Source organism: Manis javanica, chromosome 6 (assembly GCF_040802235.1).
Source record: "Manis javanica isolate MJ-LG chromosome 6, MJ_LKY, whole genome shotgun sequence".
In the NCBI taxonomy this organism is placed as follows: domain Eukaryota; kingdom Metazoa; phylum Chordata; class Mammalia; order Pholidota; family Manidae; genus Manis; species Manis javanica.
The window spans coordinates 47840838-47863390 of NC_133161.1; the positions used below are offsets into that span (position 1 = coordinate 47840838).

At 45.6% G+C, this 22553-nt stretch overlaps 1 long non-coding RNA gene across 1 annotated transcript; it reads right to left on the reverse strand.

Annotated features, from left to right (window-relative positions):
- Window positions 1–14155: 14155 nt before the first annotated feature.
- LOC140850080 (uncharacterized) lies at window positions 14156–20569 on the reverse strand. The gene is made up of 3 exons (XR_012132823.1): window positions 20297–20569; window positions 18714–18806; window positions 14156–14704 (listed from the first exon to the last, which is right to left on the reverse strand). It is a non-coding gene; the product is annotated as an uncharacterized lncRNA (long non-coding RNA).
- Between the last annotated feature and the right edge of the window lie 1984 nt (window positions 20570–22553).

A 22553-nucleotide genomic window follows, 5' to 3' on the forward strand; every position in this document is an offset into this window, starting at 1 on the left:
TCTCCAGGGAGAGGGGTAAGAGAACCGCCCCCAAGCAAGGAAGGACAACCGGTTGGGCGGGCTAAGCCTCGCCCTCCCGCGAAATGGAAAAACCCTTGTGTGAGGAGTTCTGGGGACTGATTTTTATAGAGCCTCCTCCTGACCCGGACTAGTTGCCTTCCTGCTATTGAGCTTCAAAGAGCCCTGAGGGATACAGTTCCTTCCGTTGCGCAGTGGCGAAAACGAGTCTCAGAGAGGTTGAGGAACTTGCCCAGGGTCACACAGCGGGGAAGTGGCTGAGACAGGACTTTAACCCAAGTCGCAAGGCATCCAACAGCCAGATTCTCTTTCGAACATTAGCGCTGCTCCCCCAGGGCCGAGCACTACTTTTCCTAAAACCGCAGGTAGACCACTGCGGTGTGTCTTGGGTACGACAGAAAGACCCAGACAAGGGCAACTCTTTCCAGCTTGGCAGCGCGGAGGCGGCTGTGGCCCCCGCAGCGAGTGAGCAACCAGCGGGAGCCAGCTCAGGCTGGTACCGTAAGTCTCAAAGGAGTGGGGCAAAACGGGAAAAGTGCCTAAGAACAGAAAGGGCCGGAGGGCGCCGCGACGTGGAGACTCCGCGCCTTCCCGGCTCAGGAGCTCGGCCGGAGTGACTGAGGATGCGCACACTCCCGCGGCAGTGGGCTTTGCAGAGTAGGGTACCGGCTATTAGGGGATTGTTGTAATGGAGGGATGTCGGCCCAGAGGACAAGGTGTCACCGGTCCAAGAATGGAGCGCGCGCACAGTCCGGGCCCGGACCTGGTATCTCAGTCCCTTCCGCTCCTGACAGGCCTGTGCCAGGTGCCGCCTGGAGCCCTTGGGCGTCCCTTTCTGGCCTGGGAGCCGGTCGACCGGCCTGTCCTGTCCCCGCGGCCCCTTTCTGAGACCTCTTCCCTGCCAGCCTCTGGCCGCCGCGTGACCAAGCGCGGCTCCCGAACTGCTGTCTTGGTGCGCCCCCCACTGCCGGCCGCCAGAGGCAGAAGTCGCGGTGCTTTCCAGCATCCTCGCTGGCTCCGATCCCGGGACTCTGCCGGGGGCGGCAGCCCAAATCCTCCAAGCCCACAGGACAGCCGACAGGCGCTGGGCAGGGAGCCTCGTCCCGGCCTAGGCGCTCGCCCTCTGAGCTGGAACCCAGGAGGAATGGGTGGCGGGTCAGGGACGCTTAGCTTAGGCTTCCAGGGAATAGTAACTGACCATGCACAGGTGAGGGAGCCAGCAGCTCTCCTGGGACGCTACCCTCCCTCCTTTGAGAGGGGGCACGGAACCCTCTCGCGAACTGTCAAGGCTTGCGGAAGGATGGAGGCGTGGGCGTGAGTACCTAGACTACCCTGGTCAGCGAGTATGATCAATCACACCCCCATTGGTGCGTCGACCCTATTTGTATAGTAGTGCTTGAAGCCCAGGTACTGGGGAGCCCCCCCCCTTGGACATCCCTGCCTCTGAAACCCTTGAGCATTCTTTCTTGAGCCTCACTTAGTTTTGAGGTTCATTTGTAAACAACATAGCCTCTCAACTACTCTTCTCAGATTCCCTTTAACGGTGTTGTAGTGCCTACAGCACCTGGAAACTTGTTAGAAATGTAAATTCTTGGGCTCTATTCCTGACTTTATTGAATTAGAAACTCTGGAGGGGGACCCAGGAATCTGTATTTTATCAAGCCCTCCAGGTGATGTTGGTACACCCTCCAGTTTGAGAATTATTGCCCTATGGACTCGTCACCGTGGTTTCTAAGTTCCCATGATTCTCCACTATGCCTGGAATGGGTTTTTAAGGGTCACCTTTTTTTAACCTCTGGTGCAGAGCGTTATCCCTGTTATCCATGACTATTCATCCCTGTTCTTTCCAGTTTATTACCTCCATGTATCTCTCTGTGCACTTTTTACCTGATGATGCATTATCTAATTTAGTGCCTCACTCATCTTCTCATTCATCCACTGCCTAAAGACATGCCTTCACTGGATGGTGATTAGAAAACCACTCTGGAACTGCAGCAGCTGGGGCCTAGTGAAAACCTTGCCCTACCCACAGATTTTTCTCATAAAAGGGAATCAGAGACCTGAGATGTGATTGGCTTGCTGGCTCCAGAGTAGAGAAGAGCAGATCTTTCATGTCTGAGTACTCCTACCCTGCTTGAGAAGGGATAGAATGTAAAGAAGGCCTTGGAAGTAAGTGGGGACAAGGAAAGGTGAGGCATAGAAATCGGTTTTCTATGGGTGCCCCCCCAAAGACCATGGGCAAGGGTTCTGCCAGCACCGTTGCCGGCAGCCTCTTGGTCATGAGATATATAACCCTTTTTCTTTTCAGATATCTCAAGATGGCAATTTAAGCATCTGCTGTAACTGGTTAAAAGCAAGCAGCTTTAGTAGGAATTAAAAAGGACTAAGCCACATAACTATACATATAGATGCTTTTCCATTCAGTTAGATTTTTCTAGTATCAGATATACTCTGAGATGCTATTTAGCAAGTAGAATTTACAACTAATGTTGTCAATTAGGCAGCATGAGGCCAAGATGCCACCAAGAATATCTAAGAATAAAGAGAGCTACACGTATCTTCAGAGTACTCAGTAATATTCTAAGTGCTTTGCATGTATTATATCCCTTAATCATCACAACTCCATCAGGAGTTACTGCCAGGATAGAGAAACCAAGTCAAGGGGGGATTAAATGCTTACTCAGGATCACACAGCCTGTTAGTGGCAGAAGGGAGATTTGTATCCCAGCAGTGTAATATCAGAGGCCAGGCTCCTACGCACTGAATTTCACTCCTGCCTGTGGAAGCTAAAAGGTCATGCCCTGTGATCTCAAAGGATTGATTTCATTTCCAAAGGTGGTAAAACTAGTTGAAGCTCTGGAACAATAACACAGCTTCACCAGGCCTTAGCACCACTACTACTAGTATTAACAATAAGTAACAGTTGGGTGGTCTTTTCTTATTCAGGTAATATTTTCATACCCACTATCCCATTTGCTACAATAATCCTGTGTAATAGGAAGAGCAGCTATTAATACAATCCCCATTTTACAGATGAGGAAACTGAGGTCCAGAGAGGTTAAGTGCCTCCCTCAAATTGCCCAGCTAATAAATGGCAAAGCATAGAACATTGTTACTTCTTTTGACTTCTTTGTCTTTGTTTCTTATTTTTCCTTCCATTCTCACTTAAGATATATTGGTGCATCACCATATTAATCCTTGACATCTCTCTATTGGTTCAGGCTACTCCAATGGATTTCTCTTCCTGGCATTTCATTTGCTCCACTCCAGGTCCTTAATGAGATAGAAGAGGCCAGAGTTGTTCTTCCCAAGTTCCAGTTGAAGAAGCCAAGATTTGGAGAGTTCAGAGGACTTGACCAAGGTCACAGAGCCACAATAAGGACCAAAGTCTCAAACTGTTCATAGCCAAGAGTATGAATTTGTAGAGATTCTACAAAATCAATGAGTTACTCTTCGTCCCCACCCCATCCTTAAAGCCTGGAAATGTTAACAGACACGCAAAGGAAAGACAGTTGTGAAATACTACCAACAATTTACAAGTATAATGTGCTGTTACTGTGAGTTTTTATTATAATGGACTTAAAGTTGTTTCACAACTTCCATTATTGGCTATATGTCAACTTTGAAATGTTTTCCTAATTATTCTAGAGTCAGCCTTACTGGTCTTGGAAAGAATTAGAAGAGGAAAGAAAGGTCACTGTTTTAAATAGAGGCATGGGCAGGGCCAAAGGAAACTTTCTGGATCTAGGACCTAACTCTGCCCTGGGGAGGGGGTCTGCCCTTGTACAAGTGGAAACAGTCATGACACCATTTTAACCCTACAGCTGAAGAATCAGATTACCTCAAAAAATTGACCAATTTTCCTTTTATTAAAACCTTCCTTCCTTCACAACCCTCATCACTTCCCAATACAGGCAGTGGAAAAAGAAAACATCCATGTGCTTAGGCTTTAAGCTAAGAGCATGCTATGAACACTCACTTCTCAGCCACACACCAATCCTTGGAGGAAGGATGGGTCTCCCCATTTTACAGATGAGGAAACTGAGTTGTAAAGAAGTTAAGCAACTGGCAGGAGGTCACACAGATAGTAAATGGGACATCTGGGGGAACCACAGACTGGTAAATGCTAAATTTTACTTCCAATAGCTATGAATCTGCTTCCCCTATGGATAGAGAGTCCGAGATCTACTGACCCAGCAGCAGACCTTGCTTGAAAAACAGCAAGGAGCTGGTCTGAAATGCAGTGAGACCTGGATTTTGAGTCCAGGAGGGAGAGAGACAGATCACAGGGACCTTTGGCAAGATAGAAGATGATCTGTAAGTGCCACAAAAGCAGAATTGATAGTAGGGAAGTGCTTATGAACTTGCTCAGCTGAGATTCCTTGTACTTCAAAGACAGTTGGTGACAAGGTAAGAGCAAGTGCTTGGAAGCCAGATAGACCTGAGCTTGAACCCCAGCTTTGCTACTAACTAGCCAATGACTTTAAGCAGATCAAAGCTGCAGGGTATCAGGCTAAGACAAAGCTCTCAGGGAACATTTTGAGGCCTACCTGTCAGAGCTGTTCTGAAGATTCAATGAGATGCCAAATGGGAAGGTCCTAGATTAGTGTGTGACCTACAGTGTACTCAACAAGTTCAAACTCCCTTTTGTCCAACCTTGGCAGTGCCTCTAGTTCTCCATACTATGTCTATGATTCTCCCTTTTCAAGATTATACCCTTGGTGAGAACCAGCAGTGAATGTGAAGTAAAGGGGAATGGTGCCCAGGAAACCAAAAATATATTTGTGTCCCTCTCCCTACAAAGTGGCTAACATTTCCCAGAAATAAATAACTGTATCTAGTGTGCATTCATGCATTTGTTGGAGTTCAACAAATGTGGTAATGGTTAAAACATAACAAATAAAGAATTATCTGGCTAAAAGAATAAAGAATTTTCGCAGAAAGCATCCAGAATCCTGTGCCCTTTCTGTAACTCCATTCATTGGGATCTGCATAACAAGAAGAAAATTAAGACATGCCTAGTGTGATAATGGAACTTTCCCTTTCTAGTAGATTAAGGGCGTAGGCAGATGACCTATGAATAATAATAGGATATCACTCTTGCCCTCTTTAACTATGGTGGCAATTCAGCATAATAGCTAAGTGCGCACACTCAAGTGAGACTTCTTGGACTCTAATTTCAGCTCTGTCACTCACTGTACTGTGTGATATTACTTAACTTCTTTGAGCCCCAATTTCCTCATCTGTATAATGAGGCCATATGAAGATAAAGTGAGTTAGTACATATAAAGCACTTGGAAGAATATCTAGCATAGTGTCACAGTAAACATTAGCTGGTAGTACTATGGTGCATTATTTCCCTGAATGTGAACCCAAGGGAGTTCTGTGAGTTTGTGGAATGAAAGGAAGAAGAGTGGGGGCAAGCACCCCATGCTTGGAGCAAATATACCAATGGGCATCACCTTATATTCAGGGTTTCAATACTGGTTCTACCACTAATGGGCCTGGGCAAATCACTCAACCTTCAGGAGTCTCCGTTTACTCCCCTGCAAAATGGGGGTGAATAATAGTTGCCTTGCCATCTTCATGTGGTTATTGGCCCAAATAGAACCCTATTGTCTGCTATTTTCACTTTTAATCTTTGGACTCATAAAGGTTTTCTTCTGCTTATGAAGGAGTACACCCTCTGGGAGGAGCTGCATTTTAAACCATTAACTGCAGAGTCCTTAGCGACCCATCAGCACCTTACCAGTGTTACCGGAATGGTGAGAGAAGCAGGGGAGGGAAGGTATGGAAACAGGATTGAGGAAATGAGAGTAGGACATGAGCAGCTTCTAAGACCTCTCCTGTTCTTCACCTTGCCAACTAAGGAGCGCAGTGCCTGATGTCACTGATTTAATGTCACAGATATTATAAATTGCCAAATGAGAATTATTCCTGCCATTCTTTTTTCTATTTTGAGGGAAGAGTTAAAGTTTTGGTGGGGTGGGACTTTGTTACCTGCAGGAGGTATAGGCAGATAACTTATACCTAACATACCTATACCTAGTATAACAAATGAAAGGAGGAGGCCATGCCAGGCACTGTTTTCAATGGGATATTGAGAGATGGAGGGAACACATTACATAGATTTCTCCTTTCGCCAAAGAACTGACTTAAAGGTATAGCAAATTTAGAAAGCAAAGCTACTTGATTCCTTCTCACCAGCTTCTACTCCCACCTTCTTGTCCCTATGTGTAGCAGGAGATTGTTACTAACCTTCCTGGTGAAGGTCCCAGAAATCATCAAAAGATACTTTGGTTTAACTCAGTCTAAATAATATTTATGGAGGTCCTACTGTGTACCCTATACTATGCTTGTCACTTAGAGTTATGTGACAGAGACAGCTGTCTCCCCTTCTTTCATAAGGAAAGAACATATAAGCTTCAGCTGTGGACATGGCTTTCAGACCTAAAGACAACATTCCTCTGCTCCCTTGCAACTAGGGATAGCTTTGAGATTGAATTCTGGGCCATTGAAATTTCAGAAATATATGGCAGCTTCCAGAGGCCTTCCTTAAAGGCAGAAATGTATGAGCCCTTTGCAGGGTAATTGTTGTCTACTGACATCCTGGACCTACATATGGCCAAGAAACAAGGTAGAAGAAGCCTAGGTCTCTGACATCATGGAGCACCACACCAGAAGGATCAAAGGACTGCAGAGAACCGGAAATTAAGGAGTCATGTTTTCCAAATTAAAAGAGACCAAGAAAGTGGTGGAGGGTGGGTAGTGAGGAGAAAGACCTATAAGAAATATAAATTTCCCAACCTTTTCTGGGTGGTGATAAAAGTGTGTGTATGTATGTGCATGCATGTGCTTGTGTGTGTGTAATATTTTCTACCAAAAAATAATAAAGTATCTTCATAGAACTTCAGTCTACACAAACCCTTTTCTAGGTAGGCAAAAAAAAAAATGTTGCTAGAGCATAACCAGTGGCCCAATTATTTTGACATGTATAGCATGTCACTTTTTAAGAAAAACTACCTGCACAGTGGTGGCACCTAAGTGAGATATTGTAGAGGGATTGCGAAGAGGGAAAGTGGGAATTTTCTCTGGAGATAGAATGAAAATAAACAAGCCTCTTTTTTGGAAACCAACTGAGAAAAACAGCCAACTTCTATTTCTATTTCTCTTCTCAATTTGCTGTGAGACCATAAGTGAGCTATTAAATATCTTGGACCTTATTAAAATTGGGTGGTAATTTCATAAAGGGTAGGTATTGTTAAGCCTTCTTGATTTCAAATCCAAACTGAGCCCCACTCACAAAAAAAATACAGCTTTTGTAAGCTGTTCACTTACTCCAGGGAGGTAAAAGGATATGTCTGAATAGCTAATGCAGTTACAGATTGATATTCCATATGATAACTTAACACATGCCTGACACTTTCATTCCTTGATGGAGAAACATCAGGATTGTTGGCCTATTTTACGTTCTTTAGTCTTGGGTGGGAAATGCTCCTAAGTAAAATAAGAAGCCATTTCAGATGTATTTCTCCTTACCCACACCAGTTATTATCTCTAACAACTTGCTTTCCATCCACTGTGTTTCCCTGTACTGGTTTTATGATAGGAGTCTCCACGACTACAGGCCCTCTGCTAGTCTAGGCAATTCTTTCTGGCTCCCCAGTAAAGAATGGGGCACAATACTCAGAATTATGACAGAGCTGGCCATGTAATGTGGTTGGTGCTTTTTCAGTCTTCATCCCTCCTGTAGGTGGCAAATTTGAAGGTTTGGGGAAATTCCCCTGAAGGCTAGATGCTCCGATTTCCAATAGGGTCAGATTGGTACATTTAACTGTAATTGCTATTTCAGTGCATGAGGGCGAGCAATAGCTGCCCACCAATCTATGAGGTTTACTAGACAATAACCCAGCACTGGAAAACTAGGACACATGCCAGCCCTTATGGATGCTCTCCATTCTATAGGTATAGATAGAAGCAAAGGAAGCTTAGCTGGTCTTAGCAAGGACTAGGTCAAAAGTCCAGAACCCAGGTCAGGGCCATGGACAAGATCTTTGGCCAATGGTTGTGTTTTATTGAAGCTCCTGGGCAGCCAAGAGAATGGGTCAATGGTTAGGAAAGTGGGCTCCAGTATCATCCCCACGACTGCCTGCCTGGCTGTCCTTAGACAAGTCACATCACTCCTCTGCGCCCTTGTGAATAGAGTACCAATCCCAACTCAGCCACACACCTTGGCCAATTCACAGTGTCAAGTATCAGAGGAAGTTAAATGGATTTGTTTTGCAGGGTGCCCCCCTTGTCTGACTCTAATAGGGGACACACACCAAGTCCTATAGGAATAACCTGGAAGTACAATGAGAGAGATGGCCTTGGTCAATGTTAGGAAATTGAGAAGACTGGGATAGCATGTTCTCAGCTCCAGCAAAGTGTGCCAGATATTTCATTTCAAATGTTTTTACAAGTTGGCAACTAATCTGAATTGTTATTAAAGTCTGTATTGGCCCATTACTCTAGGCCAGAAGTGACCTACCAAGCCAGCTGGAGACTTCTACAGGTCACTGACCCAACAAAGAGACCACGTAGGTGGTGGGAGAGGTAGAGGGGTAGATTCAGTGACCCCACGTGGAGGACACAGCTGTCTTGGCCAAGGCTGGGCTGGCCGGTCTGGGCTCCACAGCCCTGCTGAGGGTAACCCAGCCTCAGTTTCCCCAGCACAACTGGAGTGGTCTAGGTCAGCTCGGGCCTATTTTCCTCTACACATAGGAGGCCTTTCTCCACCCACAGATGGGCCTGCCGGTCGCAGGCGGAAAAAGGAGTATGTAGACGTTAAGAATCAAACCGTCTGCTCCTGGGACCAGTCAAACCCGAGACGCGCGGGGGCCGCACGTTGCGCACACCGCCAAGGGCAGGTGCGGGGTGCCGCGGCGCCGGCCGCCCTGCAGCTACGTCGACTCCGGCGGCTCCGGCCGGCCCCTCGGGCCGAGCGCACAGCCTCTCCTGCCGAGAGACCCCAGGAGCGCGGCTTCCGGGCGGCGGGCGGGCAACTCGAGTCGCCGGCGGGATGGCGGCAGCGCTGGGGGCCTGCGCCGCAGCCAGGGAATTTCCTAAACTGAACGATCCGCATTTGTTGCGGGGAAACCCGACCTCGAGACACCGTGGGCTGGTGGAACCCCGTCCTGCCTAGGCTTAAAATGGATCCTCCATCTGCTGAGAAAGCCTCGGGCTCCAGGCGACGATGTCCCGCCCCTTGAGCTGTGGGGAGCCCTGCAGACATCCCGACCCTCGGTGGACCCTCGCTTCGACCGCCCCTCCCCTCAGAGACACCCCAGGGTTCCCTGACGAGGTTCCTTTCAAGGCACCCTCACCTCTCTACACGGAGGCGAAGCTCTGTCAGGTTCAAATTAAAAAGCCTATATTCTATATAATTCAGTTTCTGCAAAAGATCTTGGAAGCCACACGACAGTGTACAAGGACAGTATCCACCCTCACATTACTGGTGTAACGTAAAACACATACACACACAGAGGTAAACTTCTTTGCAGGCAATTTTCACTTCATGAATTTACAGTTATTATTCCATTTGTCCTCCAAATCGCACTTCTTGAAATTCTTCGTACACATTGCATTCAAAAATATTTGCTGTATCATTTTAGCAATAACGAAAAGTGGAAATAGCCCAACTATCCATCAATGTATAAATAAGATGATTAAATAATGAGTATACATATCAAGAAATTCTCTATATAAAAGGAGATCTATGTGTTCACAGGCAAATAGGGCTAAACTTAAAAGGAAAAAGTAAGCTGTAAAAAACAGTATGTATGGTATGGTTCCACACTTGCTAAATTCAGAAAGAAACTATAAGTAAATGCAACTCATTCAAATATGATTGGTGATTTTTTTATTTCATGGATGCTTAGATAGGAAATATATGTATATTTTACATGGATAATTATATTGGAAATATATGTATATTTTATATGCACATTCATGTGGAGGAATACACAATCATTACATTGCTTATCTTTGGGATGATGGTTGGGGGGACATTACTTACCACATTACCTTACCACACTGTATTTCTTTAACGTTTGATTTCTTTTAAATAAGCATGCATTAGTTTTGTTTTTCACACACACACAAGACAATAAAGATTTTTAGAAATCATACCCCTTCCCATCCCAAGCCCACCAGATTGTTATCACTTGTCTGCTTCTCTCTGATCTTTTCATTACTGTTATTTTCCCTTCAACCTCTTCTGCCTGTACAGTATCCAAGAAACTTGCATTCCTTTCATTTCAACTTACAAATTGCCCATTCCTTATGTGCAAATAATTTTTTAATTCCTGTAAACCAAAAGAATTAAAAAAGTGAAAATACTACATCCACTCAATCTATTCATACAATCCAAACAAAAAGATTAAGCACAGAATTTCTGGTCCTTGAAAGCATTGCAGTTTTGAGTCCATTTCTTCTCAAGTTCTAAATAGATGTGGCCTGTTTTTTCTTCTAGCAGCACATATTCTCTCTCAATGCAGCAAACCATGAAAGAAGATCCTTAAAACTTGTTTGTTTTTTTTTTTGTTTCTATTTCATCCAGAAAGGCTTCATATTTTATGGAGGAAACAGCATTGGAAAATTGAACAGGATTTCCAGGGACAGGAACTGGAGTGGGAAGGGCACCCTTGGCTGAATGAGGGACACTGTGAAAGAAGCTAGAAGAAGGGAATGTGATTTGGAACATGGGCTGTGATTCTGTGATTGTTTCATCAGTCTGAATGTTATCCCAGAAACATGAGTTCAGTTAATACTATGGGAAATGAATATGACCACACTTCAAACACAAAGAGAAAAGGGGTTGTCTAGAATTTTAAAATATTCATAAAGAAAAATAACACCCCGCAGTGATAAACAGAGAGGATCCATCCCCACCAAGATGTCTGGCGTGGTTCACATTCACACATAAAACATTTTCCTAAGCGTAATCACAGAATATTCCAGGCTCACACACTCACACACATAACTCAAGATTTTTGCTTAGATCCCTGACATCCCTCTCCTTTTCATATGCATTAATAGCAGCATGAAATGCAGGTGCTCTGGAGCAAACTACCTGAATTCTAATCCTGACTCTACCATGTATTAGCTCATGATTTTCATCAAGGTATTTAACTTCTATGTGCTTCAAGTTCATCACCTCTGAAATGGAGATAATGCTACTCATTTTATAATATGTTATGCAGTTTAAAAAAGATGATGTATATGAAGCTTTTAGAACACTAAGCTTTTTTAAATACTAAGAATATAGCTTTAGAATATAAAGCTATTTAGAATGCTGAGTTAAAAATTAGCCACAATTATTACTCTTTTACACCTCCATTACACCAAAAATGCTTATTCTTCCCCCATTCCCTCCTCCTTAAGATACTGCCATCTCTACATTTTCCAAATGTACTTAATTGCATCCTTTATTTAATAGAGATTCTAACAGTAGCTCTTCCTCTCTTCTTGCCTACTCTCTTCTACCCAATGGGAGGCAAATGACTGTGCCATAGTCTACAGAACACCTAATTGGAAAACTGGATTCTGTTCTCTTTCTCTTTCTGAGTTGCTTCCTAAAACTTTATTGACATATGTTTTATATATAACAAAACTCACCCATTTCAGGTGTACAATTCAGTTATTTATAGGAACCTTACCAAATGGTGCAACCATCACAATAAATCCATTTTAGAATGAAATTCCCCCACAATAAGACCCCTTATGCCCTTTTACAGTTAATCTCCCCTCCTACCTCCAGCTTGAAGTGCCCACTAATCTCTACTTTCTGTCTCTATAAAGTCACCCTTTCCAGACATCTTAGACACATGGAATCATTTTAGAATAGGTGGTTTCTTGACTGACTTCTTTCACTTAGCATAATTTTTAGGTCTATCCATGATGTAGCATATACTAGTGGTTCAATACTCTATAAAATGAGAATGACTTCTGCCATGTCTATAAGAATTACATTATATAACAATAATGATAATATGTAATTAATGTAACTATTCTTACACCTCCATTATTCTAGGTACTTGGTTAAATGCTTTATTTGCATCATAGAACTTAAACTTCACAACAGTCATATGAACTATCTAGGTGAATGTTTTTCGAAATTTTAAAAATTTTGATCAGAGTGTAACATAAAGGCATAAAAATAAATCATAAGTGTAAAGCGGGATGAATTTTCACAAAGTGAATACAAATGTCTAAACAACAGTCAAATCAAGAAATAGAACATCACCAGCCCTATAAAAAGCCCCTTCATTCTCCCTTTCAAGTCATTACCTATGTCCCTGAGGGTAAACAGTATCCTGACTTCTAATTCCATAGAATAGTCTCTCCATGTGTTAACTTATATAAACGGAATCATATAGAATGAATTCTTTTTGGCCTGACTTTTTTTTTTCAGTTTTATGTTTTTGAGATTCATCTGTATTGTTGCATATAGTTGTCATTTGTTCCTTTTCATTGCTGCATAACATTTCATTATTTGAATCTATCACTATTTATCCATTCTATTGATGATGAACATTTCAGTTTACACTTCAGGTCTTTTTTTTTTTATTGAAGTATCATTGATATTCAATCTTATATTGGTTTCAATATACAACATAGCGGTTCAACAGTTACCAGTATTATTAAACCCTCACCTCTACTAGTGCAGTTACTATCTGTCAACATAAGAAAATGTTCCAGAATCATTGACTATATTCTCCCTAGATGATATCATTATATCCTTTTTGAGTAGAGGAAACTTAAATTTAGAAATTTAAAGTCACAAAGCCAAAGGATGTCAGAATGGGGACTCAAATGTAAGTCTGTGTAACTCCAGAGCTAAAGCCAGAGTCACCTTGCACTTCAAAATTAACAAAGAATACTTACATTTGGTATCCTTCCATCATTACAAAAACAACCCCCAGGGAACTATTTGTATTAACCCACTAAACAGATAGAGAAATGCCTAGTGCTTTGTCAGCTATAAATCCTCATGTGTAAGGAATTGGTACTGTAACATTTTCTCCATACCTGATTCGGAGGACATCTAACTCCCTGGGGAAAGAGCTCATGGCAAGATGGACTCAGTTCTGCTGGATTAGGATCTCTCATCTCTGAAAAGGTTGCCCTGAGCCCCATCCTGGTGCATCCCCAAGCCAGACATATTAGGAAGGGAGGCTGGACCTTTACCCCTCACCCTGTCTAACAGGGAATGAACACGTAGGGAGAAAACTCTTTGGGATCCATGCCTTCTACTATTAACAATTTTTATGCTGGAACTCAGGGCAGCACATTAGAATGGTGAGGATGGGCCATTCCAATCTACCACCCAGGGGTGCTTAGGGGGATCATTAGGAAGATTCTGTTTACGAGGCACAAATACTCTAAGGATTTCCAAAGAAATCTCTAGTTGTTATTTAAGTAATAGAACCTCTTTGAGGTTTTATGATTAGCCCAGGCCCCACATTTTTTTATGAGCCTCAGGCTGGGGATATTCACCTTCAGATGTGTTATTATTATGAATACATTAATAATATTTGTTTTAGTAATAATGTATACTGCAATGAGCCATGCTCCCAGTCCATCTTATTTTTTCTGATAAACCCAAGCCACGTTCATTAGTCACAGAAGAAAGGGTCCTCAGAGTGAAAGACAACCCCCTCATCCCACCCAAGGAAGCCCAGAGATTGCAGGGGCGAGGCATTCGCGAGAGGGTTGAGGTGAGAATTCAAATCTCCAGTCCCTTGAGAAAGATCAGGAGAATCAAGTACTCAGATAAATCTCATTCAGGCTCAACAGCAACTAATTTAGACAATGGGACCTCATTAATAGAGCATTATTGGTCATGTATAATACCCTTTCACAGCATCATTGATTTGTTGAATAAATGCCCTTTTAAATAAAAAACCGTTAGGGTTAAATGCCAGGACTGTGGCTCCCTTTGGGTTAGTGAGGTGCTAGTCAAGTTCTGTTTCTTGATCTGCGGCTGATCACACAGGCATGTTCAGTTTGTGATTTTTTTAATCTTAAAAAAGTATGCACTTTTCTGTATATGATATTTCAATACAATTTATTCAAAAAGATACAAGTAAAAATATTTTAGAATTAAAGAGCCTAGCACAGTGCCTGTCATATAGTAGGTGGATATCATATATATGCTCATTGAAAAAGCCATCTCATTTGACCCTATCACGCGGGGTAAGCAAATGCTTATAGTACTGCTACTGTTGTCATTACTAATTTTCTTCACAGATTAGAAGTTTCCTGACTTCGTCCCGGTCACGCAATTGGCTAAGTCGCGGAGCCGGGAGTCTCAGTTTCTCTCCACGAGGGGAAGAGTGTGGATCACGGCCCCATTTCGATTCGCTGAGGCGCGGGCCGGTGCTGACGCACCCGGGGCCAGGCAGGCAGCTCTGTCCGACAGCCCCGAGCGAGCCCGAGGACGAAGCCGGGTCGGGAAGTTGCCCCGCCTGCGACTCGGCGCAGCGGGGTCCCGCCGGCTCTGAGGTCGGGGTCTCTGGGGCTTCAGGCTCACGCGATAGCTTGCCGATCCCCGTGCGTCTTCCGGGCCGCGGCCGCCCCTCTCCGACCTCTGCACGGGCCTCCACGTGGTGGACGCCTACCCCTAGCGACGGTGCCCTCTGACCTGCCCCGGAAAGAACACCCAGTTTATCACCACTGCATATGTCCCTCAGGATGTGATGATGGCAGGGAGGGAGATACAAAAATGTAAGAACAATACAGCTTTTTCTTATGCGAACCACAAAAAAGGCCTCCTACTTGGGCTCCCATTTACTTAGACCTAAACTGTACCAGTCTACCAATTGACTGGTTCAGAGTGGCTAAGAAAGGGACTCCCCCAATCGTACAGACTGTGGCATACTCCACCCAGCTGTGGGACCTTGCACAGTCACTGATCCTCTGCCTCAGTTTCCTCATCTGCAACCGTGGACTAACAACAAATGTGCACCCTCTAGAACATAGTGGGTGACAATGCTTCCTTCAGCCCAACTGTGCGTTCTTCCCAACAACACCCTCACTTCTCTACTGGAGAAAATTCTGCCTGCCTACCCCAGGGACACCCTCTAGGACCAGGACAAGTACCCCAGGCTCCTGCTGCTTGCTCCAAGCTCACCCCACAACTCAGCACACTGTCCATACTGTTCTGTCCCTGGGTTTCATCTCAGACTTCAGTGCTGTCATTTATGCAGTCATGTCATCCTATTTTTCATACACAAGCCCACACATGCACACATCTGTAGACTGTTAAGGATGTTTGGGGTAAGTGCCACCGTGCCTGTGTTAAATGCCCAGTGGTGCCTAGCGCAGAGCCTTGCTGACTCAATAAATATCTGTCCCAAGGCTAAAGGGAGAGAAGGCCTGCCCCACCTCCAGTCTCCCCCATCCTAGCTCCTACCCCATTACCCCCTCCCCTCATCCCTGCAGCTGGCAGTGCTAAAGACTAAGCCTCCACCCCCTCCCCACAACCCAGAAGCCATATTCACCCTGGCTGTGGTGACAGGTTGATGACTCCTATAACAGGCCCCTTTCCTCCTCTGGGGGGGTTCCTGCTTGCATGGAGCCTGGTGGAGGGGCCACCAGCAGGGCCGGAAACCTGGGAAGAATGTCTCTGGCTGCCACTGATTTCTGTTAAAACTGATGTTTTTCTACAATTACAACCTTCCCTCCTTCATTACATCTCCTGTGTCCTGAGGTAGTAAAGACCAGGGATATGTATTACATTTCCTATAACTTACTTTCAATGATCAGAAAAGCTAATATTAATAGACCCACTGTTGACAGGGAATCTGGCCCCAAAGCTCAGAGTGAGCTTCTAGAGCAGTATCTGCTAAGCACAGAGATGCCACCTCTCTAACTTTTGTCCTCTGGGCCACTGTCTCTACCAAGCACATAAACAAGAGGCAGCAGAGATTAGCAGTTGGAAATAGGGCTCTTGGACCCAATGACTCAGTTCAATCCTGGTATTGCCCCTTACTAGCAGGATAACCATGGGCAAGTTACTGAATCTGTCTGTGCCTCTGTTTCCCCATCTATAAGATGGAGATGACTATAATATCAACTCCTAGAATTGTGAGGTAAAGTAAATAGGTTAATACTTGTAAAGTGATTAGCACTCTATAAGCACTCAATCAGTGAGTTTTGTCAAATACCTAAAGCTTAATGCATCTGGAGACCCCAACTCCTAAAGGTGCCTAGCTAGCCCTAAACAGCTACAACCTGTTGTACAGGAGAGACTAAGAATGCCTGTAAAATAAATACAAGGATCACCAATTTAACCCTATTTTGATAATTGATATTTAAGCCTTATAGAACTATGCTTTGTAGATTAGCCAGTTTTTCTCAATCTTTATGTTCATTCATTTGTGTTGTATGTGGACACATTCTGGAAAAAGAAAAGGGGAATAAAGAAATGAAGGAAGGAAGAAGGGAGAATCTGGTTGAAATGGCTGTATTATCAGAAAATTCTTATTATTTGTACTATTTTCCACCAGCATTATAATAATAATGCTAAATGTTCAATAAATTATGCCAATACTTTCTTGAACCTTACAGCTTTCAGAAAACCTACGTGAGAAGAAGTTGTTCAGAGTCAGGTTGGCTGGGTCTCAGTGCTGGAGGGAAGCAATGGCTACAGAGGTATAGGGCCACTTAACTGAACCAGAATCTGCCTAATAGCATCCTAGAGACCAACTGTCCCTTCAACTCTGGTAATAGGCTCTCTTCTCCGTGTTAATGTCAACAGCACAGGTTGTACAAAAGCTCAGCTATTTCCTACCACAAGGCCAGGTATGCAAAGGAAACTTCCATTTACTTAAGGCTGAAAGAAAAAGTGAGGCATGGATCTCCCTCCCCAAGCATCTATCCTAAACACACACACACACACACACACACACACACACACACAGTCATCCTAGATTCAGTGTGCCTAAAGATTTGGATTATTTGCCCTGGAAGCTACAAGCTTGTTTAAGGCTTCATGCAGGTAGGTGTTGCAATGGAGATTCAAGACAGTCCTGAGAAGGTGTTCATGATCCTGCTGACCAAAAAGGCCAAAAGAAAAAGGAGGCTCCCATCCAACTCCCCTGGCTCTTTGAAACCCTCTAAAGAGCATTTCCAGCAAAGCAGTCCATGTTTTCTCCAGAAATGTCTGCCTCACAGAAACCTAACTGGTGGTTCTCAACTGGGGGTGATTGTGGCCCCCAGGGGACATTTAGCAATTGTATGGAGACATTTTTCATTGTTACAACTTCAGTAGGTACTACTGGCATTTAGTGGATAGAGGCCAGAGATGCTGCTAAGTAAGCACCCTACAATGCACAGGCTGACCCCCACAGCAAAGTAGCCTGCCCCGGATATCAATAGTGTCTAGATCCTGGCCTAAATTCCCACTGCCTTGGAGAAGCCAGATCTCAGAATCCCTCCAGGCTCTTAAGCAGAGAGCAAAATGGAGCATCAGGAGGGGAGCCCAAGAGAATCCTTTTTCAGGCCCCACACTAAGAACGGGGAGGGCCCAGCAGATGCCTTCCTCCTGCTTTGCCTCCATAACACAAAATCCTGGCATCTGAAAAGATTAAACAAAACCCATGATTCCCAGCACTTCAGGCTGCATAACCCTGCCCCTCATATCCTATTTCCCTCCTGCACCCCCTCACTCTGGGAGCACAGTTGGAAATTTGAATTGCAATCTTTACTGTCCAGCCCTCAAATTCTCTGCCTGCTTCCTCTCCCAGGGACAAAATCTCCTCAACATCCTGCCTCCCTTTGGGATGAACCCCCCAACCCTGCCTCTTTCGCCAACTGTAAGTTTTTCTTCCCCACCTCCATCTACATGGCCTACTCTTTCTAATTAAATCACATCCAGGGTGTTGGGAGGGAAGGCGAAAGGATTCTGAAGACTTCCGTGCTACAGGTTCTGGAGGCCTACGGCCTCATGTTTTTGTGAGGTGCCAACCACACTGTGATCATTAAACCCCACAGTCGTGGTGGGGTTTTTTTTTTTGTTGCTGTTAACCTGGGAGCCAGCTACATCTTGTTTATCAGACTTGTTTTAATTCTGCTTGGTCAGGTTCCAAGTGTTGAGGTGGAGATTAAAGGCAACTGAAGAATCCAATTAGCCGCCCAGTCTTCTTTAAGCCAAAAAATCAGGTCACAAACCAGATCAAAGTGAAATTATTTCTCGACAGCTCTGTTCATTAAGGAGGGGGTGGGGGATCACACTGCTAAGTTGGGCTCATTACTGGGATTGGCATTTTAAATACAGTATCTCCCCCAAACTACATGTTTCAGAGGTCGGAGGGAGAAACCAAGATTATCTTATGTGAAGTCTCTGTTTGGCTAATAGAAAACAGAAAGCCAAAGAATGAGCATATAACTTCTAGGAAAAGATTTAAACAAGGCCCCGATTTTCCTGGGCTGGAAAACCAAATCTGGAAACCAAAATTGGCAACAATCACTCCCAAAGGGAGAATTCCTCCTCTAGGGAATCTACAGAGCTGAGAAACCTAAGTTTTCCAGGTGGCCCTGTCCACCTCTTTCCCTAGCTGGGTACAGCTGCAAGGGAGACCCCCTGGCAGCCCAGCCCAGCTTTCTCCCAGCCTCAGGACCCTGAGAGCCTTTGAAGAGAAACCACTCACCATTTCTGGATTCTGGGTACCAGGCAAAGTCATTTTCAGCAGCAAGAGAATCCCCCTGTGCTTTCTGTGTTTCTGTGGGCTCCTTTGAAGGTGCTGGAGGAGAGCAAAGAAGGCCCTGATCAGATTCACTTCCTATAGGGAGGATCAAATATTGGATTGTTGTGAGGGTATTGAGAAACCCTTGATTCTACGTGAGAGAGAGAAAGAAAAATTACATTCAAGAGAGTAGTAAGAGGACGACACAAGTCCTTCTTCTGTGAGCAATGATTTTGAACTGAGACAGGAAATCTTCAGAAACTGGCTCCCCCCTTGCCCACCGCCTCCCCCTGCATCACCACCACCATCTGCTTGCAAAATTCAGCTTAGTCTCTCAGGCATCCAGGAACCTCTGGGTTAGAAAATGGCACTTTTTAGGCCCTCTAGGACACAAAGTTGTGGGGCACAATGTGATTAAAGTTTCCTTTGTTGGGGGGAGTCTTGAGTTGTGGCCATTTCTGGGGTCTCTGAAATCTGAACCACTATTGAGACCCTTTCTCAGATTTTGCAGTTTCTCATCCATTCATCCAAGTAGAGCCTGGGAGCAAAGCCACTTGTACCTGGAGGCCTGACCTTAACGAGGAAAAGACTGGAGAGAGAAAGGGAGACACAAAGGGGGAAGGAAGAACAATGGGAAGGAGTTTTAAACCTTTAGTCTGCACCTCCTGCCAGGATCGTCTTACCCCCAAACTTCTAGCTACTACATAACTAACCAACTCCCTCCTCCGAGTCTGAGAGCCTTGGTAACTTCAGTATATGGAGGCATCCCAGACATGGAGTTCACTTTGGGGCTGCAGCCAGGCAGGACTCCCAGCAGCCTTCCCATCTCCCTTTCATTCCCTGTACCCAGAGCTTTCATTCCCTCCTCAAGATGGACGTTGGGTGTTCAGATCTCAGGGAACTCCCTCCCCATTGGTGGATCTGAGGCCCCGGGACCCCTGAGCCCAGGTAACTGTAGCCCAAAGGGATTCTCCTTGGATGATGCATTTGGAGCAGGAACAAATCGCCTCTGGTGGGTTTTGTTTTTCTTTTCTGTGTATTTCCTTCCCGGGAATTATGTCGTCCTCCGAGATCCTTCCACACAATCATATTCTCCATACCTCAAGGCCTCAGAAAATACACCCTGGATCCCGCACAAATTTTCTTACATGCCACACAAAAGAAAATGAGCACCAAATGCTGTTTCGTTTTGTTTCTGTTTCTGTTTTGTTTTGTTTTGTTTTAAACCAACAGCCTAAAATGAGTTTCAAAATCTGGTCGTTTCCTAAGGAGACAGGAAAGGACATGGGCCCGCGGCGGCATGTTGCGCTAACAGGAGCTCAGACCCACGAGCCCGCACTCGGGTGGACACGGCAGCAGCCCCCGACCGCCGCCCGAAGGCCTCCCCGAGGGGTCTCTCGTCTGCGGATTGCCGAGCCAGGGGCGCACCCAGCCCGGCTCTCGGACTGAGCGCCGCCCCTGCACCCCACCGCGACCTTTTTTTGTCCTAAAAGCCTGAGAGGAAATGGAAATTTGGGGGGATTAGGGCTGCTGTTGGGGAAACGTACGCCTTTGTCCCTCAGGGGGCCGGCCACCGTCCCGGACTGTTGTCCCTGAGCTGGTCATCCCAGTTGGCGGGCGGAGCTGCTGTCCGAATATGGGCACTGAGGTGAATATGTCGCGGAGTGGAAGGTGCCAGCACAAGACCTTACAAGGTTCACGGAGAGCCCTTGTCGCTCGCCTAGGCCGGGTGAGGGTGGGGGGCTCTGGACCGGCCCCTGGGCGTGGGCGTGCCTGCCTGGGGATGGAGGTGGGAGCACCCCATCCCAGCGGTTCCCTTGGCCCCGCAGCACCCGGAACCCAAAATAGTAAGTTCACCCCGGGTCAGCCCCGTGAGAGCCCACCCCGCGCCCCACCCCAGCAAGGGCTCGGCCCGCGCCTTTCGAGAACGAGCACGGGCTCAGGGCCTCGGCATAGAGGCCACACTTCCCGCATTTCAACCCGGAGCAGCCCCGCAGTGCAATCTGCGGGCCTGATGCGGAGGCGGCAAGGGTGAAGACCGGGACACGGAGGGAGCCGCCCGCCGCAGCTAGGGCTCCCGGCGCGCAGCCCCAGCCGCCTCCTGGGGCCGGGCGGGGCACCCGACGGTCCTCCGAGGGCCGCGGTCTCCGCGGATCCGCGCGGGCTGCCCGCTCTGCTGCTCTGCCTTCTTCCCGGCGCGCTCCTGAACCTGGCGCAGAAGCCACCCAATAGACACTTCGAACCATACGGGAGAAAAGAAAGAAACCAGTTTGTCCGCGTAAATGTTACGAGTCACTCAAAGTTTTCTTGGCTACTTGTAAAGGTGGCCGGGGCTATTTACAGTAAGAGCAGAATGAATAATGTTTGCGACTGTAGGTACGACATAATTATCTCCAGACTTGCCTCTCCCCAGCTCCCAGCTAGGGTTTTCACCAGCGAAAGAGGCTAATGCATTTGCACACATTAAACATCTTGAATGCATAATTACAGGCTGCAGACAGGCAAGACAATAAAGTATCTCCGCTCGATATTTTTGGAAGCCTTTTGCGACTGTGCCTGGAATAAATAACGGCTTTCTATGTCCTCGGCCATCTAACTGCAGCCACCGTTATTTCAGTACAACCCCACTCTACCCCTGCCTATGCTTTTGAGAAATGGGGTGTGGAAGCAGGGACCTGGGGAACTGCAGCCACCTTGGAGGGGTTTTATGGGTCTCGGGCTCTACTGCGGGGTGCACCCAGGCAGGGGTCGCTAAAATAAGAAGAAAATGTTAGGAGCCCCGAAGGCCACCTTCACCATTAGAGGGACACAAATGGGCCCATCTAGGCCTCACAGAGCACCCTGTCCTCTCCATATCTCTCCCTACTGGAAGGCTAAAGAATTCGAAAAAGGTGCAGACCATCCTGTTCCCGCCTCACAACCCCGGTAAGAGCATCAGTAGACTGAGCTGACTCCTGATACCTGTGAAATCTGTGGGAAAAGAAAGAGAGCTGTCTATAGAACCAGTGAGGGGGTGGGGGTGGGGCGGGGAGGAAGCTGGGAGAGGTTATTTTCTCCTACGGAAGCCAGGGATGCTCTGGTGTCCCTTGAGTTTTACTTGCCTTGTCTGTAAAATGGAGATGATTATAATAACCTTGGGACCTACTTCACAGGTTGTTATGAGGAAGCACTTTAAAAAATGTTTTTATTACCATATAACTTATATATAGCAAAACATAAAAATCTTAAGCACCTAGCTCTCTGAATTTTTTATGTGTGTATACATTTATGTAACTACTACCCAGATAAAGATACAGAGCATTACCAGCTCTCAAAAGCTCCTTAAAGAAGCACTCTAAAACTAACTTTAGTCAGTGAGCTTTAGTCAAGTATGTGGAGCTTCTTGACAATTAGGGACAAGAATTGACAAACTAAATATACACATAAACGAAATTTACTATTCACACTATGGCTCAGGGCTGTGGGAATTAATCTCTTATCTGAAGGAGCATGTAGGGCCACAAACCCTCTGGTACTCAGGGGTGGGGAAGAATTAAAGATCACGCTTTAGTTTGTTTAGAGACAATGGAGTTCTCAGGCTGGAGCTTTTTTGGGGCTGGAATGTTCATTCCCAGGTTAGGATGAGTCCAGCAGAGAAAACTCTTCCCAAGGGGGGAATCTGAGTAGATGCCTACAAAGCTGAGGTCTAAGCTTTGGGTGCCTTATTTCAATGTCTCCCCTGAATCTAAATCTGGTTTGATGTATGGAGGGATTCTTCAGAGAGATGTTTGGCCATGAGATAAAGGGGGCACCCTATTACCTCTA